Below are 16,144 nucleotides of genomic sequence, written 5' to 3' on the forward strand. Positions count from 1 at the left end.
CTCAATAGATGCAGAGAAAGTATTTGATAAAATACAACACCCTTTCATGATGAAAACTCTAAGCAAATTGGGTATAGAAGGAACATTCCTCAATACAATCAAAGCAATTTATGAAAAACCCAGGGGCAGCATCCTATTGAATGGGGAAAAGTTGGAATCATTTCCACTGAGATCTGGTACCAGACAGGGATGCTCACTTTCACCACTGCTAGTCAACATAGTTCTGGAAGTTTAGCCAGAGCCATCAGGCAAGAAAAAAAATTAAAGGGATACAAATTGGGAAGGAAGAACTCAAACTATCCCTCTTTGCAGATGATACAATTCTTTATCTACGGGATCCAAAGAACTCCACTAACAGACTATTGGAACTCATAGAAGAGTTTGGCAAAGTGGCAGGATCTAAAATCAATGCACAAAAATCAACAGCCTTTGTATACACAGACAATGCCATGGCTGAGAAAGAACTGCTAAGATCAATCCCATTCACAACAGCTACAAAAACAATCAAATACCTTGGGATAAACTTAACCAAGGACGTTAAAGATCTCTACAATGAGATTTACAAAATCTTAAAGAAATAGAAGAGGATACCAAAAAATGGAAAAATCTTCCGGGCTCATGGATTGGAAGAATCAACATCATCAAAATGTCCATTCTCCCAAAAGCAATTTATAGATTCAATGTAATACTAATCAAAATACCAAAGACATTCTTCTCAGATCTAGAAAAAAATGATGCTGAAATTCATATGGAGACACAGGAGACCTTGAATAGCTAAAGCAATTTTGTGCAACAAAAACAGAGCTGGAGGCATCACAATACCAGATTTCAGGACATACTACAGGGCAGTTGTAATCAAAACAGCATGGTACTGGTACAGAAACAGATGGATAGACCAATGGAACAGAATTGAAACACCAGAAATCAACCCAAACATCTACAGCCAACTTATATTTGATCAAGGATCCAAAACCAATTCCTGGAGCAAGGACAGTCTATTCAATAAATGGTGCTGGGAAAATTGGATTTCCAAATGCAAAAGCATGCAGGAAGGCCCCTACTTTACACCTTACACAAAAATCCACTCAACATGGATTAAAGACTTAAATCTACGACCTGACACCATCAAATTATTAGAGAACATTGGAAAAACCCTGCAAGATATAAGCACAGGCAAGGACTTCTTGGAACATACCCCGGAGGCACAGACAGTCAAAGCCAAAATTAACAATTGGGATTGCATCAAATTGAGAAGTTTCTGTACTGCAAAAGAAACAGTCAGGAAAGTGAAGAGGCAACCGACAGAATGGGAAAAAATATTTGCAAACTATGCAACAGATAAAGGGTTAATAACCAGAATCTACAAAGAAATCAAGAAACTCCACAACATCAAAACAAATATCCCACTTAAGAGATGGGCCAAGGACCTCAATAGACATTTTTCCAAAGAGGAAATCCAAATGGCCAACAGGCACATGAAAAAATGTTCAAGATCACTAGCAATCAGGGAAATGCAAATCAAAACCACAATGAGGTTTCACCTCACCTTGGTTAGAATGGCTCACATTCAGAAATCTACCAACAACAGATGCTGGCCAGGATGTGGGGAAAAAGTGACACTAACCCACTGTTGGTGGGAATGCAAATGGGTAAAGCCACTATGGAAGTCAGTCTGGAGATTCCTCAGAAACCTGAATATAACCCTACCATTCAACCCAGCCATCCCACTCCTTGGAATTTACCCAAAGGAAAGTAAATTGGCAAATAATAAAGATGTCCACACCATAATGTTTATTGCAGCTCAATTCACAATAGCTAAGACCTGGAACCAACACAAATGCCCATCAACAGTAGACTGGATAAAGAAATTATGGGACATGTACTCTATAGAATACTATACAACAGTTAATACCAATGAAATCTGGTCATTTGCAACAAAATGGAGGAATCTGGAACACATCATGCTGAGTGAAATAAGCCAGTCCCAAAGGGACAAATACCATAGGTTCTCCCTGATCGGTGACAACTAACCAAGCACCTAAAAGGAAGTCTGTTGAAGTGAAATGGACACTTTGAGAAACAGTGACTTGATCACCCGTTTTCCTGACTATTGATGTACAACTTAGTACTTTATCCCTTTTAGTTTTTTTTTTTTTTTTGGTTGTTCTACTTAATACTTTGGTTGAATTCTGTAATTAACACACAGTTATTCTTAAGTGTTGAACTTTAACTGAAAAGTGGTCCTTGTTAAATATGAGTGGGAATAAGAGAGGGAGGAAATGTACAATTTGGAACATGCTCAATTGGACTTGCCCCAAATGGTAGAGTTAGAAATGTGCCAGGGGATTCCAATTCAATCCCATCAAGGTGGCATGTACCAATGCCATCTCACTAGTCAAACTAATCAGCTTCAGTTCAGAATTGATCATAGTGATAGGATTAAGAGTCAAAGGGATCACATAAGCAAGACTAGTATCTGCTAACATTAACTGATAGAATTAAAAAGGAGAGAATGATCCAACATGGGAAGCTGGATACACAGCAGACTCACAGAATGGCAGATGCCCTAAACAGCACTCTGGCCTCATAATCAGCCCTTAAGGCATTTGGATCTGGCTGAAGAATCCATGAGAGTATTTTAGGCATGGAAAGCTAAGACACACTGGATAAAAAAATAAAAAAATTAAAAAAATAAAAACCTAAATGAAAGGTCCCTGCGAGTGATATCTCAATGGATAGAACAGGCCTTCAAAGAAGGAGCTACCTTTCTCTGAAGGCAGGAGAGAACTTCTACTTTGACTATGACCTTGTCTAAATAAGATCAGAGTCAGTGAACTCAAAAGGCTTCCACAGCCTTGGCAACACATGACAAGAGCCTAGGGTGATTACTGACACCATAAACAAGACTGTCAATAGTTAAATCAACAACAGGAGTCACTGTGCACTTACTCCCCATGTAGGATTTCTGTACTTAATATGTTGTTCAATGTGAATTAATGCTATAACTAGTACTCAAACAGTACTTTACACTTTGTGTTTCTGTGTGGGTGCAAACTGTTTAAATCTTTACTTAATATATGCTAAACTGATCTTCTGTATATAAAGAGAATTGAAAATGAATCTTGATGTGAATGGAATGGGAGAGGGAGCCGGAGGTGGGAGGGTTGCAGGTGGGAGGGAAAAAGCCATTGTAATCCAGAAGCTGTACTTTGGAAATTTATATTTATTAAATAAAAGTTAAAGAGAAAAAGAATACAGGGGGCAGAAGCATAGCCCAGGTACCAAGTATATAACAGACTAGATTTTACAGACCTCCATTTCTAGAGATGCTGATAGTGGAATGATGTAATGGGCATGTGGTAGGAAGCAATGCAAATAGTGACTCTCAGATTGGAGAGGTCATCCCTCCACCCCAGGCTGCACCCTTAAGACCACTGTCTTTCTAATCCACTCACAACTCTCTTTTGAATGCTGGTCTAGAACTTCTGTTACCACCAAGTTTTGAAAACTAATGGATGAGGTAAGGTAATATCAAGTATATCTTGTTCACTCTGGTCAGTATGATCCATAACTGCTTGGACCATGCAACTAGGTTCTTTACTTTTTAATGACTCTTGTCTCTGCTCTGAGCCTGAAGGTGTTATCTCAGAGAGCATTAAGTTGTATTCTGTTAGAAAAGATTCCTATTTATTGAGCTCCCTTCTTCAAATGCCATAAAAACTTCTCACTTCCAAAGGATATGGGACTGTCCCCCAGTACCCAAACTTCCATGTTCCCAGAAACTATGTATTCTATAAGTTCTGTAACCTTGAATGAGTAGCACTGGGCAGGCTATACAGTGCAGGAATTGAGAAACTTCATTTAAAGAAGATACACCAGAAATCCCATAAATGCAATTGCAATACAGTGTAAGTCAGCATGCACACATCTCACAGTAAAGACATTTCACTAGTATTGTTGCTATACTCATCTTAAAGATGAGTAAACAGTGACAGAGGTGCAACCTACATTCAGCTCATATACAATTCGGCTCCAGTGGTCTGAATACCCATCTCCATCCCATGGCCATCTTGTATGAGACTAGTTGTCTACAGAAATTTTAGAACCCCTTTCTGTATTGCTGGAGACCCACTGGTCTTCTGTCAGACACATCATCTTCTTTTAAAAAAAAAAAAAGATTTATTTTTATTTATTTGACAGGCAGAGTTACAGAAAGGGGTAGAGACAGAGAGAGAGGTCTTCCATTTGCTGGTTCACTCCCCAGATGGCCACAACTGAGCTGTGCCAATCCGAAGCCAGGAGCCAGGAGCCAGGAGCTTTTTCTGGGTCTCCCACATGGGTGCAGGGGTCCAAGGACTTGGGCTATCTTCTACTGCTTTCCCAGGCCACAACAGAGAGCTGGATCAGAAGAGGAGCAGCCAGGATTAGAACCAGCACCCATATGGGATGCTGGCACTTCAGCCCAGGGCGCTAACCCACTGAGCCACAGCGCTAGCCCCTCATCTTCTGACCAAAAAAAAAAAAAAAATCCTTGAAAATCCAACATTATTTATTCCTTCCATGGCTTTGGAACTAAGGATCTACCACTGGTATCCCTTCCTGAACCAGCCAAGGTCTATAGGGTGTACCTAAAAGAGATTATAATGCCTCCAATCTACAACTGCACCTATGCCATCAAGAGACAGGAACCTGCCCTGCTCTCCAAAGTTCCTTTTACCCCCACACTAACATTCACAGACATAGAAACCAATCACACAGTCCTTGAGCAATATGAGGACAGCTTCAGGACCAGAAATTCTCTAAAGATGGTGGGAGTGGTCGCAATGGCATATGCTGAGAAGGAAAACAAAGGAGACTTTCCATGATCTTTCCCTGTTGACATCACGGGCTGATGAAGCTACTTTCCCTGTAAAACAGTGCACACCTCCGTTAGGAAGAAATTTGCTGGAAAATCAACCTCTTAGGATACAGCGAGGATACATAAAACTTGTCTAACCACATGAAGTGCTCACATAATATTCCAATTCCTCATTAATTCCTGGCTTGGCAAATACATTTGAAAGAAAAATACTATAAGTTGGCTGGCACCACGGCTCACACAGCTAATCCCCCACCTGCGGCACCAGCACCCTGGGTTCTAGTCCCAGTCGGGGTGCAGGTGTCCCAGTTGCTCCTTTTCCAGGCCAGCTCCCTGCTGTGGCCCAGGAGTGCAGTGGAGGATGGCCCAGGTCCTTGGGCCCTGCACCCGCATGGGAAACCAGGAGAAGCACCTGGCTCCTGGCTTCAGATCAGTGCGATGCACTGCCCGCAGTGGCCATTGGGGGGTGAACCAACAGCAAAAGAAAGACCTTTCTCTCTGTCTCTCTCACTCTCCACTCTGCCTGTCCAAAAAAAAAAAAAAAAGTGGCAAATGTGTTTTTGCTGAAAGCTTTTCCAACAGCTCCTCAGTCTAGTTTGCCTTCACTTTGAAAAGACTCTTTTTCTAGGATATACATGAGCATTCATTGACTTGGCCATCAAACATAATTTTTGCAAAGAATTTAACTGTACCCAGCTTTTATCAGGAGCACAAGAATATATCACATTGATGACTTCTTCCCTTTATGAGACTATTTGACACACTTGTGAAGAACATACAATGCTAATACCTTTTAGTCCTTCCTGGGTTTTGGTGCAATGCATGCCTCATTTAAAAAATTAATTGTCATGGATGCTACAAATCAGCCCAGCTTATATGGCCCCCCCTTCCAATGAAAAGTCAAATTGAATTCTGTAGGCACTATCCTTAGTGCTCTCAGTGACTTCTTCACTTGTGGAGCTCATATGCCTTCTAAATTCTCTGGATCATTTGTGATATCCATTACTTCTCAAGGGCTGTGATGCAAGGAATAACCTCTCTTGGAACCTTGCTATGTGCCAGTAAAATTAAATTAGATTTCTATTAATTGTGCTATATTGGAAAAATAGTCACCTACATACCTTGAGCCTGTGATTCTCCAAACCTTGTTATCTAGTAGGACTTTGGCCATGGATATAGAACAGTAAAACATGAGAATGGCTACTAAGACCTCCTTAATAGATGATGGACCCAAACTTGGCATACTCCATTTGGCAAAGGGGATGGCTTCCAATGTCTGCTGTCTATGTCCAGATGCCAGGGTACAGCAGGAGGTCACTATTCTAATGATAAAAAAGAAAAACCATTTAAGTTCAGCTGGACACCATTTTGCTGACTGTTGATCTCATTACTGTTAATCCGGATGCCTTCACTGATGACAATCCAGAGACCCAAAGTAGTCACAGCCATTATCTGCTAACAAAAGCTTAAACCAAGAGTGAAGAATTAGTATCCATTATATCACAATTCCTCAGAACCCATCTAGTCCAAACCTTGAGAGTTGGAAGCTGTTATACTTGGCCCACCCATAAATAGGACGTTAATTGTCCCAGATTGTGGGGAGCAACCCGGACTGGACTGAGTTACTGGAATTAAGACTTATTCTATGCATCTGCTCTCCCACAATATGATGCTGAGAAGGGAGAAGCAGCTTCTACACAGCTGCCTCCAGTTCAACCAATAAGCAGCAGGACCTGCTCCTGATTGGAGGAGAGCAGCGTACTCGGCGTGTGGGTAGCAGAGTTGGGATTGGCGGAAGAGGACTATAAAGGAGGAGAGAGACGGCATGCACCAGGAACATCTAAGAGGAACATCTATCTGAAGGAACACCTGTGCAGCCCCCGAGAGAGCCGACCGGCGGTGTGCCGCTCCCCCGCGGAAGTGGGGAATGTGGCAGGGGGAGCCGCCCTTCCACGGAGGTGGAAGGGACGGTAGCCAACCCGGGAAGAACCAGCAGCAAACCCAGGGAGGGCCGAGCAGACAAAAGAACAGCGCAGGGTCCTGTGTCAGTCCTCCACGAAGAGGGGGAGCGACATAATGGTGCCGTGACTCGGATATGAAGCCTAGGCAGGGTTTAGTGTCGTTCCTCCACGAAGAGGGGGAGCGACATAATGGTGCCGTGACTCGGATATGAAGCCTAGGCAGGGTTTAGTGTCGTTCCTCCACGAAGAGGGGGAGCGACATAATGGTGCCGTGACTCGGATAGGAAACTTAGGAGGGAAGAAACGGGAAGAAGTGGAAATTACCGGAGAGAGAGACTAGCAAAGAGCCTAGGGAAAAGCCGGACAGAAAAGGTGCCGGAAGAAGCTATCGAAAGCCTAGGCATAGACTCGGATATGGACTGTGGGAAAGAAGTTAGGATTTAAAGTGAAAGCAAGAAGAAACTTAGACTCAGATACGGACTGCAGGTTGAAAGTAAAAGTGAAACCTAGAAGGAACACCACGGACTGTGGGGAGAGGCCAGGAGAAATGAGGGAGGAATATTGTTGGAAGAAAACTTAGGGAAACATACTGGGTAGAGAAAAATGTTAGGGAGGATGAAGCCGCGAGTGCAGGCCGAGACGGAGACGTAAGCCAGCTTGGAATTCAAGTCAGCCCGGGGAGCAAGAGGCGAAGATCTGGAACCAGAGGCAGAGACGTGGGCCTCCAGGTTGGAATTCGCCAGGTTAGTCCAGGGAACTTGGACTGAATGCCGGGGGTGGCAGAAACGTGAGCTGGGGCTGTGTGACTCGCGGAAGCCTCCGCGTGCAGAGAGAGCACGGGGTGTGAATGGATAGGGAACGCGGGGCTGGCGCGAGGCCGTGGTGCGGACGCGAAGGGCGTGGAGACCGCGGAGCACGCGAAGCCAAGCCGCGCAAAGCTGGGAAGCCGCGCAGATGGGAGAAGCGCGGGCTGAAGTGGCTCAGAGCCGGGAAGCCGCCGAGAAGCCGCCGAGAAGCAGCCTCGGGGCAGGCGCCGGGAAGCTGCAGGGATAAGAGAAACAGAAGTTTTAGAAGTAAAATGAGAGAAATAGGAATGCTGGTAGATAGAAGTAAAATAGGAGAAATAGGAATGCCCGGAGATAGAGAAATAGAGAAAAATAAGGCCTCCCCACAACACGGCAATGAGAGAGCTTGGATTCGGTCTGCCTGATTAGGACGATAAGCACCTGCGGGCGGCTAGCAGCTTATGCACCGCAGGTCACCGAAGACAGGCACGAATTAACACCAATAAGTCTCCCCACAATACGGCAATGAGAAGGCTTGGGTTCGGTTTGCCTGATAGGACTTGTAAGCACCTGCAGGCAGTTCTAGCAGAATAGAGCATGCGCTGCAGGGCACCGAACACAGGCACGCATCAGCGCCTAAAAACCCCCTCACAACATGGCGAAGAGAGGACCCAGATTCGGTTTGCCTGATTGATAGGACTTGTAAGCACCTGTGGGCAACTCTAGGAAGCAGAGCAGAGTGTGTGCCGCGGGGCACCGAAGACAGGCGCGTATCAACGCCAAAAATAAAAAGAAAGGGGGATCTGTGGGGAGCAACCCGGACTGGACTGAGTTACTGGAATTAAGACTTATTCTATGCATCTGCTCTCCCACAATATGACGCTGAGAAGGGAGAAGCAGCTTCTACACAGCTGCCTCCAGTTCAACCAATAAGCAGCAGGACCTGCTCCTGATTGGAGGAGAGCAGCGTACTCAGTGTGTGGGTAGCAGAGTTGGGATTGGCGGAAGAGGACTATAAAGGAGGAGAGAGACGGCATGCACCAGGAACATTTAAGAGGAACATCTATCTGAAGGAACACCTGTGCAGCCCCCGAGAGAGCCGGCCGGTGGTGTGCCGCTCCCCCGCGGAAGTGGGGAATGTGGCAGGGGGAACCGCCCTTCCACGGAGGTGGAAGGGACGGTAGCCAACCCGGGAAGAACCAGCAGCAAACCCGGGGAGGGCCGAGCAGACAAAAGAACAGCGCAGGGTCCTGTGTCGTTCCTCCACGAAGACGGGGAGCGACACCAGATGGGCTCTATATCCTTGTACTGCAAGGAGGATGTCACAGATATTGATGCTCCAAACTTATCCAGCTCCCTGCTAATGTGTCTGGGAAAGCAGCAAAGGCTTGCCCAAATGCTTGGGCCCCTGAACCCATGTGATATCTGGAAGAAGCTCCTATCTTACGAGATCAGCCTGGTCTAGCCCCAGTCATTGCAGCCATTTTGGAGAAGAACAAACCAGAAGGAAGATCAGTCTCTCCCTTTCTCACTCTAACACTGCCTTTCAAATATATAAATAAATCTTTTAAAATGTAATCATTTCAATAGATTCCTCAGTGCTCAATCATGATGACTTTTGCCTCCTTAAGAACATTTTCATTTATTTTTTAAAGATCTGTTTATTTGAAAGGTAGAGAGGGGGCTGGTGTTGTGCTGCAGTATGCCAAGCTGCCATCTGTTATACTGGCATCCCATATAGTCACCAGTTCAAGTCCCACTTGTTCCACTTCTGATTTAGCTTCATGCTAATGGTCTGATAAAGAGTGGAAGATGGCCCAAGCACTTGGGCTCCTGCCACCCCCATGGGTGACTCAGAAGAAGCTCCTGGTTTCAACAAGGCCTAACACTGGCCATTGGAGCCACCAGGGGAGTGAACGAGATGATGGAAGATCTCTCTATGTCTCTCTCTCTCTCTCTCTCTCTCTCTCTCTCTGTGTGACTTTCAAATAAAGAATTAAATAACTTAAAATTATTTTAAAAAAGACAGAGAAACACACACAAAGTGGTTGAGGAGAGAGAGGCAGAGAGGTCTTCCATATGTTAGTTCACTTTCTAAATGTCTGCAAAAGCTGTGGCTGAACCAGGCTCTCAAGTCCCCTAATAAGTAGATCTTGCACTTAGGTGAAAGGAACTGAAGAATTTGAACCACTACCCCATGATTCCAAGAGATATTAAGCAGGAAACTGGTTTGGAAGTGGAACACTGAAAACTTAGATTAGCACTGCAATATAGAATGTGGGCATCACATGCAATGGGCAACAAATTAGAAAACCTAGAAGAAATCAAAACACATGCTACATAACAAAATTGAGTCGTGAAGACATATGGAAAACCTAAACAAACAAAAACCAAGACAGATACTGAATCAGTAACAAAAACTCTCCAAAGAAAAGCCCAAGACCAGATAGCTTCAGTGCTAAATTCTACCAGCCTTTCAAAACAGAACCAATTCCAATTCTTCTTAAGCTATTCAAAACAATTGAAAGAGAAGAGTATTCCCAAACTCCTTCTATTTGGCCAGTGTCACCTTATTTTCTAAACCAGAAAATGATACAATAGAGAAAGAGAATTAAAGAACAATATCTCTGAAGCACAGATGCAAAAAATTCTTAGCAAAATACTAGCTAATAAAAATCCAACAACAGATCATAAAGATAATTTACCTGGACCAAGTGGAATGTACCCCTGGTATGCAGGGATCATTCAACATATGCAAATCAATAAATGTGATATGTGACACTAGAAAACTAAAGAATAAAAACCACATGATGATCTCAATAGATGAAGAGAAAGTATTAGTAAAAAACAAGCTTTCACTATAAAAACCTTAAGCAAGTTGGGTATAGAAGGAACATTCCTTAACACATTCAAGGCAATATATGACAAATCTTCAACAACATCATATTGAATGGGAAATCTTGGAAGCATTTCCATTAAGATCTGAAACCACAGTTGCTCTCCATCACTACTAACAGTTTTAGTCATGGCAATAATTCAAGTAAAAGAAATTAAAAAAAAAATTAGAAAGGAGAAAGTCCAGTAATCTGTTTGCAGATGACATGATCCTATATATTGGGAAACCAAAAGACTCCACCAAGTGATTATTGAAACTCGTAAGAGAGTTTGGTAAAGTTGTAAGATATAAAATCAACACACAAAAATCAATAACCATTACATACACAAATATGCCATTGCTGAAAAATAACTTATCAGATCAGTGCCATTCACAATAACCATAAACATTTTTTATTACCTTGTAATAAATTTAGTCAAGGGTGTGAAAGATCTTTACAAGAAAAATCACAAAACGTTAAAGAAATACATGTTCATAAATTGGAAGAACTAATATCAAAATTCCCATACTACCAAAATAAATTGTTTTTAATTTTATTTTTACAATCATTTATTTATTTGAGTGGCAGTTATAGACAAAGAGAGGGAGAGACAGAAAGCGATGTCTTCTAACTGCTGGTTAATTCTCCAAATGGCTGTAATGGCTGTAATGGCTGGTGCTGGGCTGATCTGAACCCAGGAGCTAGAAGCTTCCTCCTCATCTTCTATGTGGATACAGGAGCCCAAGCACTTGGGCCATCTTCCTCTGCCTTGAGCAGAGAGCTGGATCAGAGGAGCAGCTGGGACCCAAACTGGCATCCATGAGATGCCAATGCCACAGAGGCTCAACTTACTATTCCACAGTGCCAGTCCCCCAAAAGCAATTTACAGATTCAATGTGATCTCAATCAAAATATCAACAACATTCTTCTCAGAGTTAGGAAAAAAATGATGTTAAAATTGGGATGAAATACCAAGGCAATCTTAATAAAAGCAAAGAGGGAGGCATCACACTTCCAGAATTCAAGATCTACTACAGGGCAGTTATAATAAAAATAGCTTGTTATTGGCATGCCAAAAGACATGTAGACCTATGAAACAGAATAGAACCTCTGAAAATTAATCTGCACATCTAAAACCAGTTAGTTTGTGACAAACAAATTTAAAGCAATCTCTGGAGAAAGGACGATCTTCAAAAATAGTGCTGGGAAAATTTGTTCTTCACACTGTAGTAGGAAACAAGATCCCCACATTGCAACTTGTACAAAAATTAACTGTAATTGGATCAATCATCTAAATCTAGGGGAAAATATCAGGGAAACTCTGCAAGACATTGTCATAATCAAAGACTTTTGGAAAAAGGCCCCATGAAGCAGACAATAAAAGGAAAAATAGCCAAAGGAGATTATATCAAGCTAAGAAGCTTCTGAACTGCAACTAAGGAAGCAACTGACAGAATGCAAGAAAATCTTCACAAACTATTAGTAAAAATCTCCAAAATCTCTATGAGCTCAACAACAAAACAAAGAATCCAATTCAAGAAATGAGCAACAGGCATTTTTCCTGTTATATTAACAGGCAGTTTTAACAAGCATTTTTCCAAGGAAGAAATTCAAATGGCCAACAGACACATGAAAAATGTTCAGGATCACTAGCCATCAGGGAAATGCTAATAGAAACCACAGTGAGATTTCTCCTCACCCCAGTTAGTATGGCTATCATACAGAAACCAAAAATTGTTTTGGGACAGGCACTGTGGCTTAGTGGGTTAAGCCACTGCCTGCAGTACTGGCATCCCACATGAGTGCTGGTTTGAGTCCTGGCTGCTCCACTTTTGATCCAGTTTTCTGCTAATGAGCCTGAGAAAGCAGTGGATGGTGGCTCATGTGCTTGGATCCCTGTACCCATGTGGCAGACCTGGATGAAGTTCCTGGCTCCTGGCTTCAATCTAGCCCTGCCTTGGCCATTGTAGTCATTTGGGGAGTGAACCAGCAGAGATCTCTCTCTCTCTTTCTCTGTAAATCTGCAATTCAAATAAATAAATAAATCATTTTTTAAAAATCACCAAGTATTTTACTGAACAATTTTAAATGTTGTATGAGCAGACATCTACAACCATTGAATTATTTTTACAATAGTCAGTCTGGTTTAAACTGCTTTTCTGTGAATGTAAGAATATGTACTTGAAAAAAGTATAGGCTTGAGGAAGTGGTGATATGCTCGAGTGCTAGAGTGGAGATGGCCGAGCTTGCTCCACTGCCCCCACTCTCCCCACACATTAAGAACATTCAGCACCACCTGATGTTCAGGAGCATGACAAACAGGACTCTGTGGTGGCCAGTTACTGAATAGTTGCTCAAGAACTGATCTGAGAGGTTGTTGGCAGCCATTGTTCGATCATTATGTATCTCACCAAGGGGGTCATTTTATATGCCATGCAAACTAGAATGAAGATTCATAATAAAACTGAGTGTTGTAAATTTTTATCAAAATTAATGGGTCAGTTAGAAGCTCTTAAGAAACAATTGGGGGGCTGGTACTGTGGTGCAGCACATTAAAGCCCTGGCCTGCAGTGCTGGCATCTCATATGTGCTCCAGTTCAAGTCCCAGCTGCTCCACTTCTGACCCAGCTCTCTGCTCTGCCCTAGAAAAGCAGTAGAAAGATGGCCCAGCTGGTGCTGCAGCTCACTAGGCTAATCCTTTGCTTGCAGTGCCAGCACACAGCGTTCTAGTCCCAGTTGGGGCACTGGATTCTGTCTTGGTTGCTCTTCTTCCAGTCCAGCTCTCTGCTGTGGCCCAGGAGTGCAGTGGGGGACAACCCAAGTGCTTGGGCCCTGCACCCACAAGGGAGACCAGGAGAAGCACCTGGCTTTGGATCAGCGCAGAGTGCCGGCTGTAGTGTGCCGGCCACAGTGGCCATTGCGGGGTGAACCAATGGAAAAGGAAGACCTTTCTCTCTCTCTCTCTCACTGTCTACTCTGCCTGTCAAAAAAAAAAAATAATAATGAAGATGGCCCAAGTCCTTGGGCCCCTGCACCCATGTGGGAGACCTGGAAGAATCTCCTGGCTCCTGGCTTCAGATCAGCACAGTTCCAGCCATTGCAGCCATTTGAGGAGTGAACTAGCAGATGGCAGAGGCTGACTCTCTCTCTGTCTTTCTGCCTTTCTGTGACTCTGCCTTTCAAGTAAATAAATAAATCTCAACAACTGTTAGACTGGACTCGGATGGGACTCAATTATCCCAATGAGAGACTTCAATAATACAAAAGCAAAGAGGTTTATTGTTCTAGCTCGAGCTAGGGTCCACTCCTCCAATCATCACAGCAGTCTTCTGATGAGAATCCATCCCATTTCTTTTGTGGGGTTTATATAGGGTTTTCAGAGACATTCTATACATTATAGCACCATTCAGCAAATCATCTCATTCTGTGGGAAATTTAAAGAACATCTCTTAAAATTGCTTAGTAAATCCAGTGGTGGGAATAGACTAGTAAAGGTGGTTGGATGGCTCTGGGTTGATGCTTTCTAAAATGATTGGCTAAAGTATAGGGTATGAGCCGCTAGGGTGTATGTTCCAAACTGCAGGGTTTGGGGATGCTATCAATCACCCTAACCGCCTGAAAAGATACCTGGAACTTTAGATATTTCCCTGCTATCTGCTGATTGGCTGTTGCTAGGAGAGTTTATCACAAGGGGAGTTTATTTTTCTTCCTCCAGAGCTTTTGGCTTAGGGTTCAGGGCCCGGTCATGCCCAAGTTACAAGATGGAGGCCTGCTGCTCCTCCACACGTGGAGGAGCCGCACCGGACCGGACGCTTGATGTTCCCCTTTTTTACAAGTCCTTTCTATAGTAAAGTAAGAATAAGTAAACAGTGAACTCCCAAAGCAAGAATGAGTAGAGAGAAATGAGAAAGAACGAAGCAACGAACTTCCCCGCGAACTCTCCAACGCACTCTCCAACCAACCCACACCACCATGCCGTCTCTCTCCTCCTATATAGTCCTCTCCACCAATCTGTGCTCTGCTACCCACACACTGAGGGCGCTGCTCTCCTCCAATCAGGAGCAGCTCCTGCAGCTTGTCAAGTTGGTGAGAGGCAGCTGGGTAGAAGCTGTTTGCTCCTCTCCCAGTGCCATATTGTGGGAGAGCAGATGTATAGAATAAGTCTTAATTCCAGTAACAGTATAGTCCGAGTTGCTCCCCACAGAGGCCTAGTCTAAAATAGCTGCACATTGATCCAGGCTCAGGTTCTTCACAACAACAAAAAGAAACAGTTGAGTGATAATGAAGCTATTACCCAAGGAGCAGTTGGTTCTGCCCATTTGGGGATTTATTCTTGGAAAATGTTTATATATGCAGACAAGGAACATGTACTGCAAGTCTTTTAATAGATGTCATAACCGTGTTTGACATAACACTGATGAAAATGTGAAACATAGAAAGTATGCAAGGTGGAAGGCAACATATATCCATAATTGCTTAAAGAATGAGGAGACTCCTCAAGCAGGCCCTATTGCAATTGAGGAAGATACTGATGGTGAAGAAAATGAAGATGCTGTAGTAGCATCTCTGCCCATTCCACACACCTCAGCCATCATCATCTTCAGCAGTTGACCCAGGCAGCATGCCATCAGACAGCTATAGTTGAATACAGATTCCTCTGGGTGCACATGCCCCAGCCAACACACCAGCAAAAGTGCCTCATAGCATGGGTGTAACAAGGAATACCATCCAACCTACTCTATAGACTATGCCAGCCATTGATCCTGCACTTTCCAGTACGGTTTCCCAAGGCGATACCCACCTCACCCCTGAGGAGTTTGTGAGAGCTCAGAGATGCTGCAAATATGCTGGCAGTGCTTTGCAATATGAAGATGTAAGCACTGCCATTCAGAATCTACAGAAAGACCTCAAGTTACTGATGACTGACAGAGAATGAAGACTTTGTACAACAGATCCACGAATCTTTGGCATAAAGAACTTACTCCATTACCCTATCTTCAGCCTATCAAGAGGACAGTTTTAAGAAAGACTTCAGTTGAATTGAATATGATGATAAAATCTGTGAATATCAGATTCCTTTTGAAGCATTCATCAGTAGCCTCAACCAGTTTTTATTGTCCATTTAATGGCTCCAATAATTTATGGGCACATAGGGCTGATGTTGGCAAGATCCTAAAAACACCCTTTGAACCCTGTTTCAGCAAGTGAAAACACAGAAAATATATATTGGAAATAAGCTTTATTAATTTAAATACATGAAGAGAATTTTTTAAAAGCCATAATATTTGGACAAACAGACCATATTACTTTGCAGTAAAATTGTAAATCTAATAAAAGATTCCAGAATTGTCTAGATTAGAGATTACCTTTTTGTTTTCCTTAAGATTTATAAAACAAATACAAATGTCCTAAAGTGTTAGATTAACCTGAAAAAATTATGTTCAAAACACAATTTTTATTCATTAGAGTTTATAGTTGGCAGAAGGAAAAGTCATTCAGTAAAGAGGTAGAAGTGCTTTCAGACTTAATATTAAGAATGTTGGTTTCCCAAATGCTTTCTCTTATCCGTCAAGCTTAAGGTGAATTGGTATTTGCTGCATCAGCAGTCTGACTGCATGTCTTAGAGAATGAAAAATAGAGGTCTGTAGAGATGCCTGAAGAGTT

At 43.0% G+C, this 16,144-nt stretch overlaps 1 protein-coding gene and 1 pseudogene across 3 annotated transcripts in view; one reads left to right on the forward strand and one right to left on the reverse strand.

The window, feature by feature from the left end:
• LOC127486861 (zinc finger protein 568-like) overlaps nucleotides 1-16,144 on the reverse strand; it is a 57,100-nt gene that overhangs the window by 23,383 nt on the left and 17,573 nt on the right. Inside the window, exon 1 of one of the 3 annotated variants that reach the window (XM_070054821.1) lies at nucleotides 5,980-6,762. The exons of the other annotated variants lie outside the window; for them this stretch is intronic. The gene's annotated coding sequence lies outside the window, so the exon portion shown is untranslated. Of the gene's footprint in view, nucleotides 1-5,979; nucleotides 6,763-16,144 lie in introns of those variants that run through there. 3 annotated transcript variants of the gene reach the window in all.
• Nucleotides 12,411-15,416, forward strand: LOC127489478 (vacuolar protein sorting-associated protein VTA1 homolog; annotated as a pseudogene).

The sequence above is a fragment of the Oryctolagus cuniculus genome, chromosome 12 (genome assembly GCF_964237555.1).
Source record: "Oryctolagus cuniculus chromosome 12, mOryCun1.1, whole genome shotgun sequence".
In the NCBI taxonomy this organism is placed as follows: domain Eukaryota; kingdom Metazoa; phylum Chordata; class Mammalia; order Lagomorpha; family Leporidae; genus Oryctolagus; species Oryctolagus cuniculus.